Source organism: Eptatretus burgeri, chromosome 1 (assembly GCF_056783735.1).
Source record: "Eptatretus burgeri isolate ZD-2024b chromosome 1, Ebu_testis_v1, whole genome shotgun sequence".
In the NCBI taxonomy this organism is placed as follows: Eukaryota; Metazoa; Chordata; class Myxini; order Myxiniformes; family Myxinidae; genus Eptatretus; species Eptatretus burgeri.
In genome coordinates, this window is record NC_140961.1 from 84,151,988 (window position 1) to 84,159,837 (window position 7,850).

Consider the following 7,850-nt stretch of genomic DNA (forward strand, 5'->3'; position numbering starts at 1 on the left):
AAGCGGTCTTGGAAAAATCCCACGATTAGCTATCTTTATACGGTATATACACCTCCGCACGGAGATCCTGTGCATTGGCTAAAACAGTCAAACAATTATTATTATTTTCAACGTGGCGGCGGTACAAAAGCGAAAGATGGATCGTAAATGCAGATTCCAGCCACTCTAGCAAAGTGAATACTTTTTCACAGAGTAACGAGGCAAGTATGTGTGTGTGTGTGTGTGTGTGTGTGTGTGTGTGTGTGTGTGTGTGTGTGTGTGTGTGTGTGTGTGTGTGTGTGTGTGTGTGTGTGTGTGTGTGTGTGTGTGTGTGTGTGTGTGTGTGTGTGTGTGTGTGTGTGTGTGTGTGTGTGTGTTTAATTGCCAGGAATCGGTCCAGTGGTAATGAAATAATTAAATGTTAAGAGACATGATGAAACGAAACACGAAGCATCTTTTAAGACGTGAAAACAGGACCAGAGAGAGGAGGAGGAGGAGGAGATTGGGACCACACTCTGTGCAGAACGTTGGTGCTGCCTCAACAGTCTCCTTGGCTATTGGGTACAACCCTGGATGGGTCACCATTCCAAAACAGGACACCAGCATGTTGGCACTCATTTTGCCGACCTCGGAAGGATGACAGGCAGAGTCAACCCCACCTGGTATTAATTCAACAGCTGAGCAGGATTTGAACTGAGGACCCAAGAATCCAAAGCCCACCACCATAACCATTAAGCCAACAGCAGGCATCCCAGAGAGCGAACACACCCAGTTTTTTCGTGCGAATCAAACTCAGGACAAAGCTACCAGGGCCAGCTAGATATCAGGTTACCTAGATATCAGGTTACCTAGATATCAAGCAAAACACCTTTGATTTCTCTTCAATCGTGCGTCCAGCTGACACGACAGACGCGGCTCAGCTGCTAATACGATTTTTCCGAGGGATTGACGATGATTTTCTTCCATTACTGAAGAGCTCCTCGAACTTTGGAGCCTGACTGGGACAACGACAACAACGAATCTCCCTTAGGACAAGTTGTGTGGAGTTACAACGGATGGCACACTCCAGCCATGATTGGTGAACGCAATGGAATGGCCGCCATAGTTGGCAGGAAAGTTCATGAATCTGCGGTCGAGGCTGTTCGATTGCATTGTATGATACACCAGGAAGCTTTGTCCGCAAAAGTGACCAAACTGGGGGATGTCATGAGTACAGTCATGAAAACTATCAGCATCATTCGATGGAGAGCACTCGACCACAGATAATTTCGGGCGTTCCTATCTGAAATCGATGCAGAATGTGGGGACGTGATCTACCACTCTGATGTGCGATGGCTCAGTCGCGGACCTCTGTTCTCAAGCAGTTGTTCTTCCTCAAATATGAGATCGACCAATTCTTGAGAGATAAACGTCTCCCCATCGATGAATTAAGTGGACCCCGTTTGGTTGGCAGACTTCTGCTTTTTAGCCGACATCACTGTCCAGCTGAATGTACTGAAGACAAGCTTGTAAAGGAAAGACACAACCGTGTCACAAATATACTCGCGCATGAAATAATTTGCCATGAAGCTCCGTCTGTTGGGGAGACAAGTCAGTGAAGCCAATGCTGCACACATCCCCTCTCTGCGGGAGGTAATTGACACTTTCCCAAATGCCAACATCCCTGACCAGATGGGGAAATATGTGACATTCATCACATCATTGATCGCAGAGTTCAGCAGGTGCTTTCAGAATTTTGCTTTCATCGAGAAGGGCATTAACATGTTCTCATGCTACATGGACGAAGCACCAGAGGACATACAGTTGAAGCTCATCGAGATGCAGTGTGATGACGCCCCACAGTCCGCAACAGCGGCTCTCACCGCCAGAATCCGACAGAAAATTGGAAAAGTCCCGATTTCCAAAGACAAGGCAACACACAAAAAGAATGCCGAGTTTGTTCGGCTCCACATACAATTGTGAGCAAACAGTTTCTCTTAATGAGGCTAAACAAGAGCCGTTTGAGATCAAAGATAAGTCACCTTTGCAATGTCCTGGGAATCACATCAACAAACCTCACGCCCGACATCACAGTGATTCTATTGTCCAACACACATCACTGTTCTCATTATGTGTTCTGAAAAATTGCTTTTCTCGATTATTCCCTCAGACTCTAAACGGTCCAATTCTGCATCCAGTTTGGCTTTCAGTGCCAAAGGCACAGGTCTAGCCTTGAGGAACTTAGCCCTTCCTCCTTCTCCGATGCACAGCTTAGCCTTCATACCCTTCACCCGTCCTATTCCAGTATTAAACAAATCCTTGTGTTCCATTATCAAGATTGTCCCGGGCTTTCGCCATTGTTCCCCATCGGACTGCAACTGCATGGTTCTGATCAATTAAATCTCAGCTTCTCCAGCCAGTTCCTGCCCATCAAGAGAGGTCCTGTTTTGGTTACGACTAGTCTCAAAATCATTCTCTGTTCCTGGAACACCACCTCCAGGTCGACTTCACCGAGTACGGGCACTTGTTCACCTGTAAACGTTTTCATAATTCGACAACATGGTAACATGGCAGGTTTCTTTGCGAGTGAGTCAAAAACTTTTTTGGGGTTGACGACGGAGCATGATGCCCCCCGTGTCAATTTCCATAGGAACGTCCACACCTCCAACATTTAGTGCACACACATAGGCTCCGCCACCCGTTGTATGGTAGATAACATCATACTCTCCCTCACTGAGTCTGCCATCGACCTCTGATGAGAGGTTATTGTTGACCACGCCCATGTCAGACAGCCACAAGACTTCGCCTCTGACTGCTGAGGGGGCTTTGGCTTGCCCACCTGCATGACGTCTGGCTTTGTTCTTCGGCGTCGGGTAATGTGTCCCATTTTATCACATCGAAGACACTTCTCATTCTGAAATTGGCAGGTTTCTGAAGCATGTATGCCTCCACACCTCCAGAAACCTATTCTTCCTCTGGCCGAATCACATCCTGCATAGACCAGCTTCTCCAGGACAGCTTGTTGAATCCTGCATCTGAAGACTGATTCGATTATATGGCAGTGGGGCAACTATTGGATGCAATACTCAAGGAAATTAAGTTGTGGGAGAGGAGGGAGAGGTGTGAAGGAAACACTCATGCAGCATGTTAAGTAAGATGGTTGGGTTAATTTAAAGATTGTGGATAGGAATGTTGGATGACATGAGGTGGCAGTGCACCGCCCGCTTGTAGCCGCGTAGAGAAGAATGAGATAGCATTGCCTCTACAAAGAAGTTTCATGGAGGAAGAAGTGAGGAACAAAGGATTCAAGGTGTGCAGTCAGCTTGGATTTTGGAAGTTTAACCAAGAGAGGGTGACTGGAAGAATGTGTGAATCCTGGTGTCGTTGAGGAGAGTCAGAGGACTGAGATGGTAGAAGGAGCCAAACCAGAGGAGAGGCGGTTTAAAAAATTAATATTTTAAGGCCACCAATCAGCCTACAATGTGAAAGCAGTAGACCTTGTACTTGGACCTCTTCATCCATCCATCCATCCAGCTTGGACCTCTTCATTCATCCATCCATCCATCCATTGGGACCATACTCTGTGCAGAGCGTTGGTGCTGCCTGGTCACAATCCTGGATGGGTCACCACTCAGACACAGGATACCAGCAAGCTGGCACTCATTTTGCCAACCTCGGAAGGATGACAGGCAGAATCAACCCCGCTTGGTATTAATTCAACAGCCAAGTGGGATTTGAACTCAGGATCCTGGGATCCCAAGCCCACCACTCGAGCCATTAAGCCAACAACAGGCATATTACAATAACGTTGAGAGCTTTAAGATGCTACAGATTCCACGAGAGACATGGGACGCCTGGACCCCAGCTAATAGGGGAGAGCGAAACTATTGAGCTACGTACTCTATTTTGCACAAGATTTCACAAAAAGAGTGTTCATTAATTATTACTTGTAGGTATCCAAACAAATTTAAAGGAAATTGAAAAAACACAGATGTCAACCTTAGGATTCACAAAGAAGAGCAGCAGGAACAAACTTTTTTTTTTTAGTCTCGCACAAAGGAAGGCACGTGCAAATCAAGCCCCTTCATAAAAAAACTATAATACAACCATTTATGTGCTGCCCACCAAAATAATAGGCCTGGTGTCGGCTTAATGGTTAAGGTGCTTGGCTTAAGATCCGAGGATCTTGGGTTGAAGCCCCTGTTAGGCTGTTGAATTAACACCAGGTATTGTTGATTCAGCCTGTCATCCTTCTAAGGTTGGCAAAATGAGTACCATTGTGCTGGTAACAGGGGCATTGCATCAGCGGCACAGCCATGCCACCAGAGAATGATGCAGCCAGCAACCACATGCTGCATACAAATAAATAAATAACCAAAACAATAGGCCATTGTGTGCTGGTAACCTGGCCAAATTAATAAACCCCGACCCAGGTTGCAGAGATCTGATTTTGCATCGCTGATAATTTACATTGAATCGGTTGCTCGTCCACAATTACATAGCAACCTGTCCAGGGAAATGGACACATAAATGTTCACAAGTGATTGTGGGTGCCCCTGTGATGCCCCCAGAGGGGTATGGGAATGGGAAACCCATTCTGTCATCCCTTATGATGATGAAGTTGTGAAAAAGATATGTCAATAATAAACCATGGTTTGCTCTCAGGAGCTGAAGGGCTTACAGTTTAAACAAAAGAGGGACAGGAAATTATTTGCGTGTGGCTTGGCAGGAGATGCAGACTGTGTTTGGATTTAAGGACAAATGAAAGAGACGAGTTACAGACTGTACTAAAGACTTTGTTGATATATAATAACAATGATTTTTATTGTAGATGCAATCTTCATGATTTCAAACTTCAGAATGATTATATTGTGGAAATGTTCAAGGATAAGATTCAGGACCTGGATGAGAGTTTTGTGGTGAATGTGCATTTGGTAGCTTGGCCCAAGTCTTTCATGAACTGCCTGGCCAAGCCTGACATTTGAAGAAGGTTCGGGCGGGAATTTGGAATTTCTTCAAGGTGCCGGCTCGAGCTCGCCTACTCTTCACGAAGGACACTGTGGGACATTTAATAGCCACAAAGTAATTCCGGCATACGGGACACCCAGTTTAACGTCCATCTGAGGGACGGCACAAACACTGATGAATTATTATTACCCCACCTGTGAAATGACAGTTTACAGGTGGGTCGACATTCAAATCCAGACCAGACAGCTTAGAAGCGAGTGTGCGTACCTCCAGGCCATCCTGCCATCCCGAGATAGTATTTCGAACAAGGTTTTGAAGTTATGTAGTCAACAACTTGCTCCGGTGATTACATGTATTTATCAAATAATCTTTGACCATAAATTGTTAATATATTTAGAACCACAAATGATACAATGATACCCTTTAGTTTATATGAAACAGAAATTCATAAAGTTTTGTGCACACCATCAATACACTTCAATGTGAGCCCCGTTTGTCAGGTGCAGAACATCAAGGCGGTACATGAGTTCTTGCCATGTATGGCTCAGCTTGTGTGCGTCCACGAGAGCGCATGCAGCTGTGATTCGAGAACGAAGATCCTGCAGGTTTGCCACCTTGGTGTTGTCGACAAAATCTTTGACAAACCCCCACAGAAAAAAAATCAAGGAGGATTATGTCTGCTGATCATGGGAGCCAGACGGTTAGTCTGTCTCAACCAATCCAGCCACCTGGATAGTTTTCATTCAGGACAGCTGGAACAACTAAGGCCCAATGAGAGGGAGCACCATCCTGTTGAAAAATATTGGGTAGCAGGTTTTTAGTCTGTGGGAATGCAAATCCTTCCAATATGTTCATGTCAATTGTTGAAGACACTATATCCTCCGCAAATAAAAACAGGCCCACCAAGCGGTTATGGAGAAGTCCACACCACACATTGACCTTTGGACTGTCGTGGATGTGGTTCAATGATCACATGAGGGTTTTCAGAGCCCCAGATCCTCAGATTGTGCCACTTGACCTTCCCCTATACATGAAAGCAAGCTTCAGCTGTGAACATGACCTTTTTCAGGAAATCTTCATCATCCTCTATCTGACTGAGCATTTTCAAGGCAAACGCCTTGAATTTGGGTTTGTCATTTCGTTTGATTTCCTGAAGAATCTGCAACTTATGAGCATAAAGCTTCAGTCTGTTTTTTGCAAAATTCTGTGTACACTGTTGGTTGGTAGTCCCAGTTCTCTGGCTGCACGCCAAATTGATATTCTGGGACTTTGTTGAAATGAATCATTCAACGTCTGCTGCACTTGTGCTTAGTCGACCGGTACTTTTCTGTTTCTGACAACTTCCAATCTCCTTAAACCTCCTGTACCACTCTCTGATACTAGTCCGCGATGGCGGATTCCTTCTTTACCATGTACGGAAATTATGCTGAACTTGTGTCAGATCTCGTCTCGATGAACCATTCGACACACTGAGCTTTCTCCTCTGGCGTCACCATTTTCCTTTAGATTAAACCACCAGACCTGAAAGTAAAGAAAACTTTAAGAGTTTCTGTATCAATTAAAACAAAGGGTAGCTTTGTATCATTTGTGGTACTACATATATTAACAACCGAAGTTGTCCAGGTCTTTTTGGAACACTCTGTATTATGTAAAGAAATGAAGGATATGGTGCGGGCAGTGGATATAATGAGTGACAGAATCATTAAAGTAAAGCTCAAAATTGGGGGTGAAATGTGGAACATCGTCAGTCGTTATACACCACAGAGTGGGTATGGACCTGAAAGAGAAAAATATAATTCTGAGAACAGATGTGGATGTGTGGGGAGAAAAAGAGTGGGATATGTGGGTATCCATGGTGGACATTGTCTTGAAGGAGTAAATGAAGACGGAGCCAAGATTTTGGAGTTTGCCGTGTCTTACCAACTGGTAATACTCAACACTTGGTATAAAAAAGTAGGAACCATCTAATTACTTACAACTGTGGTGGTAGAGAAACACAGTTGGACTACATCATGGTTACGAAAAGAACACGCAAAGGAAACAAAGAATTGCAATATATTCTCAAGTGAGGGACTGACCACCTAACACAGATACCCGATGATAAAATAAAACAGCAGAAGACAAGAGATAGACAGAACATCAAGTGGTAGAAGCTCTAATATTCAGAAGTGAAGGAGAAATTAAGAGAGCAGATAGAGAGATAGCTAAGATAAATAGAAGAAGTTATGACATACCCCTAGAAGAATGGAGGAACTTAGTGGCACTTAAGATCAGGAGAACTGGCAAAGAATTGAGTGGAAGATCATCAAGGAGAGGGAAAGCTGGAAAATAAACTTGGTGGTGGAATGAAAACACAGGAAAAAAAAAAAGTACAGTTAGAGAAAATAATAAAGTACGCTTAAAGAAGTGGAAACAGTTGGAGCTTGAAGAAGATAAAGAACAGAACAAAAATGCAAAAAGGAATGTAAAGAAAGTGAATGTTAAAGAAAGTGAAAGTTAGAGAAAGATACCTCGGCATGCAATAAATACATGAAAGTCTTGATACCAAAGAAGGACAAAAAGACATCCTCAGAATAGCAGCTGCTAGGGATAGATGAACAAAAGATGTGGGAAGTGCCGTACAATTAAGGTTGCAGATGGCGTAACTCTAGTGAAAGAGGATTAAATCAAAGTGAGGTGAGGCTAATGCTTTAATTGGCTTACTAATTAAGAAAACCCAATAAAAAGGACAGAAGAGGTCGTTGCAAATCAAGGAATGACAACTTGCATCAATCTGGAAGAGATGAGAACAGCATTGAAAAAATGAAAAATGGTAAAGTAGTGAGACTTGATGAGATATCAGTGGACGTATGGACCTGCCTCGTGAAATATGGGCTCCACGTTTTGAATAAACTATTAAATTGTGTTATAAGAGATTAAATCAT